Genomic DNA, 20366 nt, shown 5'->3' on the forward strand with positions numbered 1-20366 from the left:
GGGTATTGATTGTCTGGATATGTCATACATTGCTTCATACCTAGCAAGAAAAGCAAAGTGCTGTTAACTTGGGTTCAGTGATTCTCATGAGCCCCAGAATACTCACATTTGGACAAATTGCTATAATTAGACACCAAACTAAAGAATGTTATAGGAAGAAAAATTCCAAGTTAATGCTGTCTATTTTTTTCTTGCTATATCAAAGGCCAAGGAGCCCTAACATCATCTCTTTTGTTCATCTTCCAGACACAGAGGAACAAGTTTTAACTTACAAATAAAAATTACACCCATCTATACCACTTAAATAGAGGTAGGATTGCACATATCCTGGATTCATTCACTCAAAGGAAAGCATTTATTGATAACCTCTAGTGACGCATGGAGCTTCCAAAGTTTTGCAGATATAGAGATGGCCAAGACGTAAACTGTCACTTAAGCTTCAAAATTGCATTAATTCTGATAGGCAAATAATTAAAAAACATCTCCTATTCATTATAGCTTCTACTATTTCTGTTCAGATTTGAATCCCTTCTATTTTAACAAGACAACTCCCTAACGAGTCACCCTATCTTCTGTCTTGAAGCCCTCTTACGTCTCATCAACTCAATTGTACTAATTAAGGTTTCTATTATTTAAACCCATTCACGTACCTTTCTCGCTTAAAATGCCACAATTATTCTCACATTTGTAAAGAAACAAGTCTCAAACATTAGTGCATATTAGAATCACCTGGAGGGCTTGTTAAAGCAGAGTGCTGGCCCACACTATCAGAGTTCCTGATTTGGAAACTCAGAATTTACATCTCTAATAAGCTCCCAAGTGATGCTGATGCTGTTGGTATAGATACTACACTTTGAGACCCACCATTCTAGGTGGAATCCAAACTCCTAGCAATGCACAAAAGGTCCATTATTATCTAGGTTCTACCTACCTCTCCTGTAGCAACTTTTTTGTGAGGGATTGGATAGCAAGGATAAAGGAACAAATTTTAATGTGCGCGGGTGCTATTCCAAGCAATTTACTTGACAGATGAAAAATATATCTCAATTCTCCCACAGTCTGTGAGGTAGCTAGACAGTATCGACTCATTTTTCAGAGAAAATAATTGAGGCTTAAAGAGCTTCAGTAACGCACCTGAGATCTTGGAGATAGTGAAGGCTGGGCTGGGATCCAGACTTCAGAGCAGGAGGTCAGACTAGGGTGAGGGAAGTGAGATCCCAGAGGTGCAAAATTTAAGGAAGCACTCACTTTCAGGTGCCAACCCCGCCCTTGCCTGACCCTGAGAGTGAGTGCCTCCTTAAATTTTGTCACCCAGGCACCTCACCTACCTTTCCCTAGTCCTGGCTCTACTCAAGACTGTCTGACTTCAAAGCAGATGATCTTCCCATTACATGCCTTTTGCTAAATTTAATGTTCATCACCACCTTTTCTCTTAAAAAGTTGTAATTCTCATAAAATTATAGGGTTTAGATAAATTTCTGTATTTTGATACTTTTTCTCAAGAGGAGTTCCTATAGGTTTAAGTTCATAAATTTAATTCATCACTAAAAAGAAAACTGTAGGCCAACCTCATTTATGAAAACGCTAAATCCTTAAATAAAATATTAGATAATGTATTCAGGTCCATTAAAAAGTAACACATCACAATTAGGGCTTTTTAAATGCTTTAATGGAAGAACTTGAAAGAACATTCAACTTACAATGAGGTAGAACTGAGTTCAAAATTGTCCAAAAGTTCGCATTGATTTTACACTGAATTATAATAAACAAAAAGAAATAACAAAAACTCTGAAGATTTCTTTTTAAAAAATTTTATGGTGTAGTTCAAATTGGCTGAAATTTGTCTCTGAATGTTTGATGAGATTCCCATGTGAAACCTATCTGGACCTAGTGCCTTTTTTGGTTAATAGCCTTTTTACAGCTTTTAACACTTAAAATCTTAAAAGAAATCCGTCTTTAAATCTTAAAATGCTCCATTAACCTCATATCTGTGTGTATAACTTCTCTTTCTCTCTTCCTGGAACCTCTTTTCTTCCCTTCTACACCTAACTATCAACCATGTCTCTAGACTGAGCTGGAATCATCTCACCTGAGTAGCATTCCTTGCTCGTGTAAGGCTTATTGATTCTATATTTCCCAACACATCTTATTTCTATTTCTACAATCAAGTTTTACACTTTATTGCAATTTTTATTTACTTGCCTGCTTATTTTATTAAGCTGGGGATGTTCAATGGAAACGTGGTTTATTTGAAAGAAAATGAGATTTGGACTTATAATAGTATTAAAATTTGGGCTCTTCCACTTACTAGGGGTCTAATCTTATTAACCAATTTTGTTAAAAATTATTAAAAAGTTTGAAATAATGTAAGAGGGTGACTGAATGCATTTTCAGTGGCATACTCTAGCATCGTCTAACCAGCCAACACAAGCGTTATTTATTTATCTAGGACTATATATCTGTTTGACTTAATGATTTATTGTTTCATTAGAACCCAAACACTGTGTAGTTACATGTTAATCTGTACATTGTTGGGGAGTGGCAGCCAGGAGAAAGATAAACCCAAAGATTATGGTTTTATTGCCCTGTAGGACATTAACCATTTTTCTATGTAACCTAGCAATTGTATTCTAACATTCTTTTGTTGATGTTGTATTGTCAAAAATGCTTTTAGTGGGGCTGGCCTGATGGCTTAGCAGTTAATTTCATGTACTCTGCTTTGGTGGCCCTGGGTTCACTGATTGGGATCCCAGTCACAGACCTCCACACTGTTTATCAAGTCATGCTGTTGCAGGCGTCCCACATATAGAGGAAGATGGGCACAGATATTATCTCAGGGCCAATCTTCCTCAGCAAAAAGAGGAGGATTGGCAGCAGATGTTAGCTCAGGACTAATCTTCCACACCAAAAAAATGCTTCTAGTGATGAACTATAGAAACCGCTGTTTCACAAAAAAGGTTTGTGGTTCTTAGAACCACTTTTATCATCTCATTGATTTCCACATTAATTAATTAGTTAAATAAAATCATTGATACGTGTTTATTCCATAATGTTGAAAGTCATGGACTTAATTTTTAAAAATTTATGCTCAAAGTGCACTAAACTCACAGAAAAATAGTAATGATGATACACTTACCCCCATAGCTATTTTTATGGGAAAAAATGAGTATATGTGTATGTACCTGCACCATAGTCTCCCAATAACTAGTATTTGTATTTAGCATTACTTTCTCTTTATCTGGTATGTTGCACCTAATAGGAACTCAATATTGATTTCTTGAACATATGTATCGTTGAATACAAATACAGTTACTTGTTGAGTAACTGACTGAATTATCAACAACGAATTGGCAAAAATAGCCACACTTACATCTTCAATGAGCCTAAATTTCTAGGTGTTAATTGACACTGAAATGCTAAGTTTTGGTCTGTTTTCCTAAGTCTGAGCTGTCTAACTTTTTATCTAGACTTTTTATTTTAAGGTAATTGTCGATTCGCATGCAGTTAGAAATAACACAGGGTGATCCCGTGTACCCGTTACCCAGTTTCCTCCAATGGTAACACCTTGCAAAACTCTAGTACAATGTCACCACCAGGATATTGACCCTAATATTCATTCATTGGTGAAACTTTCTATTTCTTTGCTGAGGCTTTCCACTTTTTCATTTCTCTCAAGCATGTTCATAATTGCTCACTGGAACATTTTTATGATAGTTCCTTTAGAATATTTATTAAACAATTCTGACATCTCTGTGATCTTGGCGTTACCATCTATCGGTTTTCTTTCTGCACTCAGTTCAGATCTTCCTGGTTCTTGTTATGATGAGTGATTTTTGATGGAAACCAGAACATGTTGGGTATTGTGATATGCAGCTCTGGATTTTATTTAAACCTTCTATTTTATCTGGCTGCTTCTGCCAAGGATCTGGCTAGGAAAAGGAAAAAGTGGTTCCTTGTTACTGCAGGGGAGGGAGAAGTCCAAGATTTCCACTCAGCCTCTGTTGACACATGATGAGGGAAGATGTCCCCATTTCTTCTGGGTGGGGTAGGAGTTCTGATTCCCCACTAGGCCTCCATGGCAGCTCCCTGGTTGGGAGGAGTGGGAGTGCCCCCTTACTGCTGCCCATGTGGCTTCACTACCCTGAGACAGAAAGGGAGCCTTGTAACTACTGGACCATGATGGAAGCCCTCACTCTCCACTTGGCCTCCTCTAAGACAACACCTGTTGGGGGGGAGGGGTGCTTCATTGTTGGCATGTAGGGGGAAGTCTATGCACCCCACCTGGCAGGAGAGGGCCTGGGCACTGCCCAGAAGTGAGAAATGTCCTGTCTGTCCACTTGGCCATCTCTGATACCACCCTGGCAGCTTGCCTTGTTGCAGGTGGAAAGGGTGGCTGTCCACACTCCCCACTTGGCCTTTCCTGGTGAGAGTGGGCCACAGATTTTGCCATGATGTTTGAGTGGATTAGAGCAGTTCTTGTCTAAAAGTTTTCTGTCTTGCTAGCCTGTCCGTTTCCTGATCTTTTTGATAGAGAGAGCAGACTTTTGTTAGGGCTTTTTAATGTTGTAAGTGCTCCGGCCTTTCCAGGTTGTTGGCTTCTTCAGACCCAAGTCTAGGACATATGAAGCAAAAAGAAATCCCAGGAAACTCACCACCATGGCCTTCCTTGGGTGCCACGGTCCCTACAAGTGTGTCTCTTCTCTCACATTTCAGAATCATCGTAGGTTTGTTTTATATATATGCCCAGCGTTTTAGTTGTACTTAGAGGGCGGAATAGAGAAAAGTGTGTCTGCTCCATCCTTCCAGATGTGGAAGTCCTCTGAGCACTAAGGTTTATGTTCATTCTGAGGAAGAGAAACTTCAGGAAAATCAATTGCCTTTTATTGTTTTGTTTCTACTAACTGCTCACTACTCCTGATCCTTGACATATTTGGATATTTTGTCAATATTGATCTTGATTTTCTTTTATATTTTTCTGTGTATTGTTAATATCTAGAAAAAATTACAATTGACCTATGGAAGAGAAAATAGAAATATTGGTTGATACTGTTATTGAAATTTGGTCTGTGAAGTAAAAAATTTAATTAATTCGTCAAGGAGGCAGCATACTGTGTTGGCTAAATGCATGGACAGTTCAGCCAGATTATCAGGTTGAAATTTGGTTCCACAGTGGCCAGCAGGGTGACTTTGGGTAAGCTCCTGTGCCACCATTTCCTCATCTTTAAATGGAGTTGATATCACTATCTGTTTTTATATGCAGATACTTGTTGTTAAATGATTTGATGTGTGGAAAGCACTTCTTAGAACTGTGCCTAGCATCTAATAAATACTATCCAAAGGTTTGCTATTCCTAACCATTTGCCTATTTATTTTTATTAGACATAATTCCCAGCTGCATGTTCTGTTCTATATTTAAGTGTGTATTTTTGGATAGTATCTCATTTCTTTATTGTTAGAGTTTAAGAACACATTTTAGTGTCTGGAAACAGAAGTCTCCTATCTATCAAAATTCTCTTCCAATATTTTCTCCAAATTATTCTCTGTATCAACTTTAAAATACATTCCATAAAGGTCCACATTTTCAAGCAAATTTCAGTATGAAATGCCTTCGATTTACAAATAAATTTAGTAAGGCTTGCTATCATTCCAATTCCATCAATAAATAAAGGTGTCCTATCAATAAATAATGTGAGCCTTTTGCTTATTCAAAAATTGTATTATATTAACAATTAAATTTTAGAAGTTTTTAAATCAGATTTGCACACTTGCAGTTTATTACTAAGTATTTTAAATTTATTCCTATGTTATTGGGATATTTTTCTGCTATATCTTTAATAGGGTTGTTACTTGTACACGGAAAGCCACTGCTTTTTGTGTGCTTATTTGGAGACGGAACTTCTTCCCAAATTGTGGCAAAAATGCTCATTTTTGCCTGTTCTTATTTTTATTGTTTTTGGTGGAGAATATGGGCCCTGAGCTAACAACTGTTGCCAAAATTCCTCTATTTCCTTGAGGAAAGTTTTCCCTGAGCTAAGAGCTGTGCCTGTCTTCCTCTGTTTTGTATGTGGGACACCAGCAAAGCATGGCTTGATAAGCGATGTGCAGGTCTGCACTCAGGATCAAACTGGAGAACCCCAGGCGGCAGAAGCAGAGCACATGACCTTAACCACTATGACACCGGGCCAGCCCCTCTGACTAGGTAATCACCGTGCATCTCTCCTTCAAGTTACCCAGAGTTATATTACACACTGGTATTATGTGAATGGAATATTTTATCATTTTATCTACATGATTATTGTTATAAAAAGAAAAATCATATATTTTTGTATTTGTATCTCATATCCAGGAGGTTTTACTTTCAAGTTTTAGGAATTATACTGTTTCAGTTGATTCTTTGGAGTATTTTTTGTATAAAATGATGTATTTTAATTTCTTATGTTTTCCTTTTTAATAAATATCACCCTTTTTGTTTCATGAATGGTTGCACCACCCAGAACTCTGGAGCAATGTTAAAAGACAGGAATGAAAGTGAACATTTTATGTTGTCCACAAATTTAAGTGTAGATGGTATTTTCAGTTTTTCATTATTTAACTGCAATGTCTGTTGGCAATTCCAAAATGTTAGTTATTGTGTGAAAAGTCTTCAGGACCAGTCTTTCATCTTGGGGTCCCATGCAACCCTAGACTTGCTGTTTTTCAGCCACAGTAGACCTTTTTGTCAGGTCCCCGAATAGTGGAAGAAATGTGCTATTCTAATTATCTCTGACAAGGAAGTCTTCCTTTATTCAGCTGTTATAATTCTACTTATCTTTCAGTACTTAAAATAAAACACTTTTGTACTTTTTTGTTTCTTTTGTGGGGAATATTCTGACATCTCAAAGTAAGGTTAGATACTACCCCAATATTTGTATTTACTGCACTTGTATCGTGACCCTTATAATGTTCCTTGTGATCACTCATCATGTTCATCTCCTTGCTCCCTGACTCTGAACTGGCAGAGAACAAGTGTGATAGGGCAACCAGGGGTACTAAAATGCATCCTCAGCATATTTCACAGTGGCTGGTTCATAGCAGAAATATAGGATATGTTTTTCGTTTGTTAAGTCATGCACATTGTTTCTGAACACTTACGTGTGTCATCATCGGTGCTAGTAACTTGAGAAATTAAGCTAAATAACATGCACCCTTCAACGTGTTCATATTTGGTTGAAAGACTTATATACAATAAAACCAAGATACTCATAATGACGTGTGTTAGGTTCCATGGTAGACACAAACACAGGTCACTCTGGGATAGCCCTTCAAAATATTTTCTTGAGAAGGTAATGCAAAGAGTCAAAAGATAAGTAGGAGTGAACCAGGTCAAAGAGAAGAGTATCCTTACATAGGGAAGATTATTAACTTTACTGGAGAAATCAGTGAGTAAATGAGAGAACACCTTTGAGATGTCAGTCCTATTCTCGATCCTCCCCATTTTGGGAACAAATAAGGACGTAAACGAAAGGATGAGTAGGAAACTTCCTCCAGATCTGCACCTGTGTCAGTGGAAACCTCCTTCTCTGGGCAGAGGGCACAGTCAAAGCAGCAGGCAGCCTTTCTCCACTGGGGAGCTTGCCTGGATGCAGGGCCACAGCTCTTGCTACACAGAACAGGGACTCTGAAGAAATCAGAGGGAAGTCTTGTTAAAATCTGAAAATATGATCTAGTTCTGTGTAACCAAAATGTTTCAGGGACAATCAACAAATTCCATTTAAAAGAAGCAGCCCCTTTGATCACAGGGCTGGATGCTCTTAACTACTGTATGATGTTAGCCATAACAAATTATAGAACCATACACTTTATTACATGTATTTTTATTATCTAATAGGCATTAAGAAAGAAAGATTACTCAAGTTGAAAGGAATGTTAGACAATAACTTGAGTTGGAAGAGGTGACTGTGCTTGTCCTATTGAGCTGAAGGAGGACATCAAAATCCCCACGCTGGGCTCTGTTCTAAATACATATGGGTCATAAATATCCAGCAATGAAACTCTCCAACCAACCTCTTTAAACCCAGTGACCCAATCAATGAACTCTTCGTAGATGGAAAAGTCTTGACAAGGTGGTGCCTGTGGGACAAATTGTCCTACTTTCACCTGAAGCCCAAGTCCACCAGCAAAGTTCGAAAAGTTGAGAATATCATACTCTTTCACAGAGATTCTTGCTGATCTAGATGTACCTGGTCCCTACCATTGCAGTCAAACTGTGTGGTCTTCCGAAAGGAGTGGAGATGGAAAAGCTGTAGTTGAGCTGCAGAAGGAATTTTGGATTTGGACACAAAAGATCTGATAGCTGTGTGACATTGGAAACATCCCTCTTCTTTTTAACTTCAAACTTAAAAGTACTCACTTGTATTATAAGATTCAAAAGAGGCAACCCATATGGAAGTAACTTGATAACCTAAAACAAAAATTTAAACTGATATTTAAATATCATATAGTATGTATGTGATTTACATATGTGATACATATATTTTTATGAGATAAACATGGTAAGTTATCCACTATAGAATCAGACCCTACATAGGCACTTCCCCTGTCAGTCACCTCCTTGAGGAGATGCTTGAGAACATGAAAATCAAAAAATATCTATGCATAGCATTCAGAAAATATTGACCAGAGAATCAAATTCAGCCTCTCTCATTTGTCATTAGCAGTCTCTCAAAACTTCTCTTAACTCTTTTGCAAAATGGGGATAAAAATACTGCCTAAAGAAATTGTGATATAAGGTGAAACATATACATATATAAATATACCATTTCTATATCATGCATATATATATATATATATGCATAAGATAAAAAATTTAAGTTAGCTACTAGCATGCCAGAACTGACATAAGCAATTCGAGCACTAGAGTTCTCTCTACTATCATTTAAGGCCATCATGGAAGAAGTCCAAACCTACGATAATGAAAAAAGAAAGACAATATTGGCAAGACTCTGAGGCTCTTTGTGACTCAAAGAGTTCCCTTTGGCCCATAAATTCCAAAATTCTATCTCTGCCATTGTCACCTTTTTCTTTACAATTATTTCTACACAAACAAGTTGAAATTGAAAGACTCTAAGACTAGAACTCTGTCTTAAGCACTGAAGTTAGTAAAGAAACTGGTATAAGCCTGAAAAAAGAACCCCAAACCCTGATTTCATACTGACGTCCTGAAAAAGGTACATTTGACTATGTATTTGGACAAGATATAAAATTTATAGACCATCAGACAAGGAGCAGCTTGATTTGGAACATTACCTACTGAGGGTTAACAACCAGCCTCTCCCCATTCCCTATTGATTGCATTTCTGATGGCTGCAAAAGAAGTTTATGAAGGGTCTGGGCCACAGCACAGACAGCATTTTATACACAGTTACTCCCGCCAGCCATGGCCATATCAAACTTATGCAAAGGGCGAGACTCAAAAGAGGCATTGAGAGGACAGTCCTCCAAATTTTTACATTCAGTTTCAGAAATCAAGCAATCAAAGTGCAGGTTCCGTAATTTAGTGAGGTAGAAGTCTTCTGGGTGTTTAGAAGGGGTAACTTTCTGGAGAAATTGTTTCAAACCAGGGATCTCGCTGTGTGGTTGTCAAAAAGTGAGAGTCCCATGGAACGTATCAAGCATGGAATAACTTTCACGGAACGTGAAATCCCATTGCAATGTATTGATCAGACTTGCCTGTCACCAAAAGGTTCCCCTTTGAAAAGCTCAGTCCTATGAGTGAGTCAGAGTCACCATAAATGACAACCACATTTGCTGATGAATCGCTAATCCTGAAATGCTATTACCAGGCCAATGAGAAATATATGCTGTCAGTGACAGAAATCAATTCAACAAAGGCCACACAGATGCCACTCTGGTACATCTCTTTTCTCAAGTCCCATAGAAACTGAACCCCTTTCTTGTCTTCTGAAACAGCCAGCACAACCCAGATCTAGTCAAAATGCAGCCTCAACCAAACCATACCAAGGGCCAGTGCTGTGTTTCTGGGGGCCGTCTGGTAGAGAGATGGAAACTGGTCTTTGTCCCTCAGGATGGGATCAAAAGGGCCATAGGTGAGCTAAACGGGAAAAGAAAAATATTGTCCCATTTGAGATCAAAGGAAGCAACGTGAGGAAGAAATGAAGCGCAATTATCAGCCTATCTGACTTCAATTATGTTCAATGGCCTCAAGACAGACTGATGGTTGCTGTTCAACAAGTGTCCCTTCGGGGCCGGCTCCCTGGCCCAGTGGTTAATTTCACGCGCTCCGCTGCGGCGACCCAGGGTTCAGATCCTGGGCGCGGACATGGCACTACTCCTCAGGCCACGTTGAGGCAGCATCCCACATCCCACAACTAGAAGGACCTGCAACTAACATATACAACTGTGTACGGGGTAGGGGACTGGGGAGATAAAGCAGAAAAAGAAAAAGTAAATAAGATTGGCAACAGTTGTTAGCCCAGGTGCCAATCTTAAAAAAAAAAAGTGTCCCCTGTAGAAAGGAATCACAGAAAAGCTTTGTTCCTTCCACTTTTGTGCATCACTCTCCTTCTGAAAGTTCTCTGCAAAACAATGGCCATAAGTCAGAAATCCCCAAAACTTTAGCCAGTTAGGATCTATCCATTAGTATGCTCTTTGACATCAGTCTTAGCAGCCTATTTTCAAGTACCATGTCTGACTGGGCAATGGAAACAAAATACAAAATGAACAAATGGGACTACACCAAAGTAAAAAAATCTTCTGCACGGCAAAGGAAACCATCCACAAAACCAAAACACAACCTAACAACTGGGAGAAGATACTTGCAAACCATATATCGGATAAGGGGTTAATATCCAAAAGACAGAAAGAACTCATACATCTCAACAACAACAAAAATCAACAACCCAATTTAAAAAACGGGCAAAATATCTGAGCAGTGACTTCTCCAAAGAAGATATCCGGATGGCCAACAGGCATATGGAGAGGTGCTCAACATCATTAGCGATCAGAGAAATGCAAATCAGAACTACAAGGAGAGGTCCCCTTACTCTGCTCAGAAAGGCTCTAGTTAACAAGACAGGAGACAAGTGTTGGAGAGGATGTGGAGAGAAGGGAACTCTGCTACACTGCTGGTGGGAGTGCAGACTGGTGCAGCCACTATGGAAAGCAGTATGGAGTATCCTCAGAAAACTAAGAATACATCTACCGTATATATGATCCAGCCAACCCACTGCTGGGTATTTATCCAAAGAACTTGAAAACACCAATGCAGAAAGACACATGCACCCCTAGGTTCACTGTGGCATTATTCACAACAGCCAAAACTCGGAAGCAAGGGAAGAATGGATAAAGAAGATGTGGTACGTATACACAATGGAATACTACTCAGCCATAAGAAATGATGAGATCTGGCCATTTGTGACAACATGGATGGACCTTGAGGGTATTATGTAAAGTGAAATAAATCAGAGGGAGAAAGTCAAACACCGTGTGATCTCACTCATAAGTAGAAGATAAAAACAGTGACAAACACACACAGAGCCATGGAGATTGGATTGGTGGTTACCATAGGGGAAGGGGGGAGGTGAGAGAGTAAAAGGGGTGATGAGGCTCCCATGTGAGGTGACGGAGTATAATTAGTTTTTGGGTTGTGAACATGATGTAATCTACACAGAATTCGAAATATATTACAACGTACATCTGAAAGCTATATGATGTTAGAATCCACTGTTACTGCAATAAAATAAAATAAAATAAAGAAGTATAGAAGCCTCAAGAGACTAACAGGCTTTTGAAAAGTTATTCTAGGGATTTGTATGGCTTAGCTCAGGGCGGCAGACACCAGCCTGAGAAACAGCTGTGACATAGCCACTAACTTCAACTAAATTATACTCCGACTGGAGGGAAATCAAAACTACTATAATCATAATTTATTGAAGGCTTCACTTTGTGCCAGATCCTGTGCTAACTGCTTTGCACCAACTATCTCATTTAATCCTCACATCCAAAAGCTAGGTTACCGTTATTCTCCCCATTTTAAAGGTGAGGAGGCGGAAGCAGAAAGATGGCAATCTGCCTGGAATTCACAGAAGGATTCTCTATGTCATGACATGACTTTTTGACAAGATTTAAAGGTTTAACACATTACCCGGAAGATGCAGATCACAGCATCACGGAACGTGAAAAACACTGAGTCCTGCAAAATGTATTAAAACACTAATTATGGATCCTCACAATCTCTTTGCACGTTTTTTCAGATGAGGGAAAACCCAGTGTGAAAAACCGTTGATGAGATGTCTCCAGATGAGGACTATGTCTGGTCTTTAAAGCCGGGAACTATCCCAGTAGATTCGGAGTCAGTGGGTCCAGAGTAGGCCTTGAGCATCTCTGTTCTTTTAAAAAGCCCCACAGGGTACACTTCCGTGCCTTTGGAGTTGGGCAGTACAGTCATGCCCTACATCGGGACGTTTCAGTCCACAACGGGGGTCCCATAAGATTAGTCCCATGTGGCCTAGGTGTGTAGGAGGCTCTGCCATCTAGGTTTAGGAACTCCATGGTGTTTGCACAGTCTCGAGATTGCCTGACCATGACACACTCCTCGGAACTTCTGCCCACTGTTAGGCAAAGCATGACTGTACTGCCTTAGATTCTCCACGGTTCCAGACCCTGCACTGTTTACATGACTGCACACACAGAGGGCACCGTGTCTGAGGCAGAGAGCAGCTGGAATCACACAAGCTCTCGACAGATAGTCAAGGAAAGGCGTGCTCTGCTTACACGACTCTCTACTTTTCTTTGTGTCTGAACTATTTTATAGCTAATCTGCTTTTCTTAACGGAGCAGCTTTGCAAAAAAAAAAAGTTACCAACAAATAGTAAACAAACCAATATAAACAATACGTATTAAATAAGCCTAACCCTAAAATGCTACTGAAAAGGCTTTTATTTCCCTGGGATAATTTTGACAGCAGTAGATTCTTTTACCAAGAGCAGCCAATTTGAGAGAGATTATTTCTAATTCCACAGTGCTACAGATGCGGTCAGTAGCAAGTGCAAGCTGGAAAGGAAATAAAGTTGGGTGTAATCCATTCAAGTTCACACGTTTCACCAGGGACAGCCTCCGAGCCTTTAATACTTATGTATGTATTTATCCATTTATTTAATCAACCACTACTAACACCTACTAAAGGCCAGACACTGCTCTAAGTACTTTACTGATAGGAAATATCCTTTCACCTTTACACGCACCTATGGAGGGTGTGTTATAATCATCCCCATCTTACAGATCAGGAAACTGACACACAGAATGGTACGGTAACTTGCCCAAGTTCACAGAGCCCATAGGTGGCAGAGCTAGGACCCATTTGACAGAGTCTGGCTCCAGAGTCCATGTTCTGAATCACCATGCTTGGTCTCCATAAACCTATAGAAAGCGCCAGCTTTAATCGAAAAGTTTTGTTTTCCCCACCCTAAGGTCCCTACGCGGCCCCAGTCTCCAGGGCACTCTTTCAGCTCCTCTGACAGGCCATACTCCTTCCTTGCCCTGTCCCAACACTCTCCCGCACAAGTCCTCCTTTTCTTTTAGGCATCTGCTCTCAGCTTGAACATCACTGCCTAAGTCACAAAGTCTAACAGTAAATGCGGTATTTTTCAACACTCAACACAAAATTGCTTTCACGTATCTCCTAGGTAATTAGTTGCTGCCTGTCTGTCCTTTCCAACTAGGCTGTGAGGCCCAGTACGTCAAACACCCTGTCAGTCTTGCTCACCAAGTGTCCAGACCACTGAACACGCACCGACCAGAGGAAAGGAAGGACTTGTCCCAAAGTCAACTCTCCGGACTTTCTGTGGAAGGCGGGAACGAACGGAGCACCCTCGAGCCTCACGCTTTCTTTGCCAGACTTTCAAGTGTGGGGCACATAACCTGTGCTCACAACGCTCCCCGGACAGCCCCCACTCCACCCCTAACAGGTAGACTTCCGCACAGTCAAGGGCTTTGGAAAGCACTGGCTCTGCACACAAATATCACGTGGCCCTGGACAGGCCACTTCCCCTGAACCGGCCTCAGCTTCAGGGGCACAACAGGCTTCATGAAAACCCCAACGGAACGTAGCCTCTAAAACAGGGAGACCTGCACTCCTCAGAACGCATGGAGACCAGTGTCCTTATCGACTTCGCGTCTGTCCTTCCAAGGAGCCAAGACCACGGGGGCCGCTTCAGTGCCCGACTCCCGGGCACCGCATCCCCAGGCTGGCCCCGTGCCCGACACACACCGCCCGTTCCATGAACGTGTGACGCGCACGAAGAGACCCCCCCCCCCCTCGCTCCGCGCGCCGCACAGCTGTCCCGCGACCTGACGGGCACCTCTCGGCGCACAAGCCTATTCCTCAGGGACACGCTCGCCTCCCACCAGCCCCCAGGCCCACGCCCCCAGGTACCTCTCCCAGATGGAATCCTCTTCGCAGGCGCCCTGGTCGTCCGTGTCCGGCAAGCAGGAAGAGAGGGAGCTGAAGGAGGGCCTACTCAGGCTAGAGGCCATGGCTGTGGAGGGCCCGCGCTGCTGTGCCCAGCGGGGACACGGAGCGGCGTCCACGGACGAGCCCGGCCCGGGAGAGAGCAGCAGAGCGCGGCCGGACTCCGCCGGGCTCGGCTCTGGCCAGACGCGGCTCGCCGACGCCTCCCCGCAAGGTGGCCCAGCAGCCGCGCGCTCTTCGCGCGCGCGCACGCCCGCCGCCCAGATGCTCCCTGGCCTTTGCCCCGCCCCCCCTCCGGCGGCGGACGTGGACACCTCCCAACCAACCAACCACAACAACAGAAACCCAGGACTCCTGTCTCCCTCGGGGTGAGATCAGATATTAAAAGCTTGCTTCCCGTTCATTCAGTTGAGGAACCAATGGGTGTCACTGATTTGCAAAGTAGAAATGACCTTGGGCGAGGCTGAGGTGGGGCAGTTTAGCCAAGGGGAGAGGTTAGCAGATGAAATACACCACTTTCTTTGACTCATCCTCAGCCTAGAGGGTATTGCAAGCCACTCAACAAGCATAGTCGTCGAGGTCAGCAGCATACACAGTCCACACGTGTGAGTGGGTATGAAGTGTCAACAACACACAGTAGAAGGTGTGTATCCCATCCGTCTAGATGAGGAGGCTGAGGGGGACTGGAAGAAGGTGGAGGCAGCCGCACCAATACACCTCTGTTGATCGATGAGCAAAGAATTCTTGTGTTCTTTGCTGAGCCTCTGATTCAGAAAAACTGGTGATTCAGAGGACTCTGGTCAGTTTTTCATTGTGAGGCCACCCCAAAGGCTTCCCTCAGGCAGGGCCAGCTCATTCCATTTAAGCTCCTGATCAAGGGGCTGAAACTTTAGGACATAGCAGTAGAGTCTGGAAATGGTGAGCTTAACCATCTCAAGCTGCATGATGCCTCCAAGTTTGCGACTGTACTGGGGGAGCCATGAACAATGTCCCAGCCAGAGAAGGTGGCTGCCGGCTAATCTGTCTCCTCTGACAAAGTCAAGAAAAGAGAAACTGGAGTTTCGATCCCTGTGAACACTAATATTGGGAGAGAAAGCTGGGCATGAACCATGGCCTTTCTCCCCATGAGGCTCAAGTGGACATTTGCTGCCTTGGCTGTCCAGGATTGCTTTCTGCTCGAACAACAGCTAGAGTTTATTCTGAAGAACTAAACACTCCTTTCAGTCCACTTGTATCACATGAGGCTCCATGCTTGGCACGGGGGGCAGAACCTTACCGCGGCCTGGCAATGATACCCAGAACACCCCAGTGATACTTTAGGATTGCGTGTATGTGTGTGTTGGGGCAAGGGAGGGCGGTGACCAGGTGAGTCCATCTGAACGAGTCCAAGGAGTTGAACCAAACCAGGAGTTACTAAGTCTGGAAGAGCTCTCTTTTTGGCCAGACTTGAACCTGGGAGGATGTACCTTTCAAGCTACTGAGAGCCATCTTGCCATCTCATATAGCCTGAGAACGATGCTAATGGGCAGGCTAACGGAGTCTGGGGCACCGTATACACAATTAGTGGTGACCTGAGTTTGGAGTGTGGTAGCTGACGGGAAAATCACCAGCGTCTGTGGAAATGGTCAATCAGAAGCAGCTAAATTCAGAAAGATGAAATAAGCTCTCATTGGGCAGTTGCAACTTTACTCCTGAGCTAGGCGCCAACTATCCCTCCCTTTCCATCACCACCTGGTAGTACCTCAGTCAACCATTTTCTTCCTTCCCTGTGTTTCCATTTGCCTAAGTTTTGACCTGTGATTTGCTCCCAAGCCTTAAGTAGCTCTAGTCTCTTGGAAGACCAACTTTCTTCCATTGAACTGCTGTTGCTCCTTTGTCAAAAATCAGTGGGGCATATTTGTTGGGACTATATCTGGGTTCTTTGTTCAGTTCCATTGATCTATGTGTCAATCCCTCTGCAAATATTACACAGTCTTGCTTACGGTACCTGTGTAATAAGTTATGAAACTGAGTAGCTCGATTACTCCCACTTCTTCCTTGTCAGAGTTGTTTAAGCTATTTTAATTCCTTTCTCTTTCCGTACAGATTTTGGAATTACTTTGTCTCTAGCTACAAAACCAATTTACTGGATTTTGATTGCATTAAATCTGTATAACAGTTACGGAGTATTGACATCTTTACTATATTTCGTCTTCCAATTCAGGAACATGGTATTTTTCTCCACTTATTTAGCTGTTTCACTGCTATTATCAGTGTTGTGTAGAGTTCGCCATACAAGTCCTGGACATGTTTTGTTGGATTTACACCTAAGTCTTTTATTTTTATTAGTGATCCCAAGTGTACTTTTAATTTTGGTGTCCTATGCACATGTTCATTGCTAGTACATAGAAATACAACTGACTTTTACATGTTTATTTTCTATCCTAGCATATTGCTGAACTGTGTTATCACTTCTAGGAAGAATTACTTATTAATTTAATTTTCTTTTTTGAGGAAGATTGGACCTGAGCTAACATCTGTGACCATCTTCTTCTACTTTGTATGTGGAGCACCTGCCACAGCATGGCTTGATAAGCGATGCATAGGTCTGTGTCTGGGATCCAAACTGGTGAATTCTGAGCCACCGAAGCGGAGTGCACCAACTTAACCAACTACCACCGGGCCAGAGCCAAGAATTATTTTTAATAACTTCTTGTGACATAAAGCATGAAATTAAGATTCAATATTATGACCTGTCTTGACATCTGATAAATCAAGGGGACTTCAAATGGCCTAACTGCAATTCCCCACTCCTCTGCCCCCTCTTCTCCCGCAGATAAGGGCCCCTGGCCAAACACCCCTTCTCATCACAGGGAGCAGACACAGTGCCTGCTTGTTCCTGACCTCAGGCTTCAGTTCCCTATCAGAGAATCATTCCAACAAGCCCACCACACCCTCCTGTGGGAACCAGGGCTCACTTCACCCTCTTGTTACCACACAGTCCTGTTCCTACCCAAACCTCTGCTTGTTCCATCTGTTCCCAAGTGCAGTCCCCGTGTGGCCCTGCATGGTGTGTGCTGTCCTCCTCCTGGGGCTGTGAGAATATATGATAAACTAATAAACTGCTGTCCATTCCACCTGTCCACTGTCGAGTGTACTGTGTTTAGCCAGCCCCATGAGTCTAGGGTGGAAATCTCCCTCTCACCAATGGAGTGAAGTGACTAAAACAGTTGGCATCACAAGGAGGATGGCCCAACCTCACCTGAGGACACCTGGGCAGTGCTCACTAAGTACTCCTTTGCTAACTATCGGGGTCATTGACAGCAGTTACTATCTTGGGAGTGAGGGCCCATTGCCGGCCAGCTTGGGCTTTAGCTCATGTTCTGTTCTCTCAAGTGGATGCTGCCATCTCTTCCCCACCCCAGTGTCTCATTCTTCCCCAGAAAGCAAGACTTATTCTTAGTTGACTCTATCCCAGAGTGAGGTGCCATCAGGTGTGGCCTGTGTCTGGCAGGTGGTCTCCCAGCCTCCTACCTGAGGGCAGCGACAACACAACCTCCTAACTGGTGGATGCTTGAGTTCCATTTCCTGAATCTCAGGCTGATGCTCCTTAGTCACTGTGTCTAGTCTGATGACCATCAGTGGCTGCTTGGGGCGGTCACAGAGACACTGTTTGGGAAAGTGTCCCCCCAGCACAGTCCTGGGGATGACCCCTTGTTTGGCTTGAGGAAAGGAGAAGGCCATGACCCCAGGAAGATTTCAGAATGACTCCCTGGCTCCCTCCAGAGTCAGGGCTGTTCAGGCAAAGGCAGTGAGCTCGCCCATCTCCTGTGCTGCTGCTCATCATGCTGCTGTCAGGGGCTCTCCAGACCCATAAGGGTTTCGAGGTCCACGAGCATGGGAGCCCATGGCCCAGGCACAGATCAAAAAGAACAAGTGTCTATGGGGGAGCGTGTGGTGTTCTACTTCTCTCCCAATGTGAAACTCTGAACCAGCACACTTGGGCTGTGCTTAGCGTTGTTCCTGACCAGCATGCCAAAGGACTAATCTGGTCATCAAGGGGCTCGAGGCCCCCACCTCGGCCATAGACAAAATGACCTCCTGGATGTGGACTTCAACACTGGGGAGATTGACTGGCATTCCTGGAGGGAAAGAACACTTGTCTTTGAGGCCTGACACCTGGTTCCTTTCCACATAACCACCCTGAAGTTCTGCCCACATGTCATCCGATGGAGAAACACAAACACTGTGACTCTCCAGGCAAAAATATCCCGAGGGAATAAGTACAGAGAGAAGGTGGGGGGAGGGAAGCAGTGCCCAGCGGGGAGAAGGTAGGGCTGCAGCAGAAGATGGCTTCCACCCCTCAACGTCTGCATGCTGGGGGCCCTGGGCTCCTCCAATGCACCCTGTCACCTAAGCCGGGGTGGCACAAAACTCTGATCCTCAGGGTTATGAGGAAAACAATGCACAGCACCCCTGTGGCACAGTGAAGGTGTTAATTCAAACCTGACTTAAATACAACCATTGCTGTGAGAGAGCCCCTAACCCTGATGCTCCCGACCTGAGCCTCTCTGGAGGGAAAACTGATAAACAAGAGCAGAGCAGAAAGACACTCCCCCAGCCCCAAGTGCATCCTGTGACCATCAGACCAATCAAAAGATAAATAAAGGAGAGAAACCTGGATATGTGCGGAGGAAGCAATCACACAAAAGACCTAATTCCAGAAAGGTTCACAATTTGGCCCAATTAGAAATTGAAAATTTACTAGAGTAATTTATATGGCAAAAAGATAAAGGGTTCTAACTGGCCTTTGTGCCTCCACAACATAGTTTCTGAACTAACTTTAACATCTGCTAACATGCCCTAGTTTGGAAACCATCATGGACTTTACACAAGGGCTGAAATTATGGTTACACCTAGTGAAATGAGCATGTTTTCTAGTTTCTGTATTTAAGGCTTTGACATCCGAGGCCTCGGCAACCTTGGAGGAACTGCCCTGCCAGGGTTAACTAGTTGCTACAGATAGTAAATGACTCCTCTGAGCAATCCTTTCGTACGTAATCATCTAGAGTCAACACCCTCAACCCCCTCCTCTCCGAGGCTCTTCCACTCTGGGCCACTCTTCCCTTGCCCTCGTCACCCCAGGGACGGGGACCAGACAACCAGGGACACTGCTGTGCCCTGAGCCCACTGAAATGATTCAAACCAGCCAAGCCAACACCTGCTCACCCTGCCTCACTCCTTCCTTCCCGTGGAATCCACTCGAAAGGCTCTCGCCCACGTTTTCCCCTCGCTCCGTCTGTCTCCTGACCGACCCTGGTGCTGCCCTGTGTGGCCCTCCATGGTGTACCCTGCCTTCTTTTGCTCGGAATCTGTGAGGAGAGAAAGCTTCTTCCTTCGTGACAGTTATTTCTGTGTCTTTGAGTCTGACTGTACCTGAAGGAAATAAACCCTGGTCCACTTAAACCTCCTGGGCCCAACTACATTTACACGTGGCTGAACATTTTGCTGTTATAGATTGGGTTAATATGCTCTGTTCAGAGCCTGTTTCAACATCCTCCGAGCCACAGTTTGCCATCACCTCTGAGGGGACATGTTTTTGCCTTGTTACCCACAGGGACTAAGCCGTTCTGCTCTCACAGGCAGTCTTTGCAGGCACCGGATCCCCCTTTCTCCAGGAGTACAGGCATGACATGACTTTTATGACCTCCTCCTTCGAGGACATTTGTTTGACACACTTGTGAAGGACGTACAATCCAATATCATGTGATCCCTTTTTGCTTCTGGAGGCAATATAGTCCTTGTCTACAAATTTTACTTAAGGCCATTTATGCTGTGACTTATAAATGAGCCCAGCTTCAGTGGGGACCCCCTCCAACAAAGGACTCTAGGAGCTGTCCAAATTAAAATCAACAGGCCC

General features: G+C 43.3%; 1 protein-coding gene across 3 annotated transcripts in view; it reads left to right on the forward strand.

Moving 5' to 3' along the window:
- Positions 1 to 17589, forward strand: part of LOC138919042 (heparan sulfate glucosamine 3-O-sulfotransferase 4-like) — a 100665-nt gene extending 83076 nt beyond the window's left edge. For 2 of the 3 annotated variants that reach the window (XM_070243010.1, XM_070243011.1), the window contains exon 4: positions 6077 to 7245. The gene's annotated coding sequence lies outside the window, so the exon portion shown is untranslated. Of the gene's footprint in view, positions 1 to 6076; positions 7246 to 16964 lie in introns of those variants that run through there. The other variant, XM_070243013.1, reaches the window with a different exon arrangement.
- Positions 17590 to 20366: the final 2777 nt, after the last annotated feature.

Source organism: Equus caballus, chromosome 19 (assembly GCF_041296265.1).
Source record: "Equus caballus isolate H_3958 breed thoroughbred chromosome 19, TB-T2T, whole genome shotgun sequence".
Taxonomy (NCBI): domain Eukaryota; kingdom Metazoa; phylum Chordata; class Mammalia; order Perissodactyla; family Equidae; genus Equus; species Equus caballus.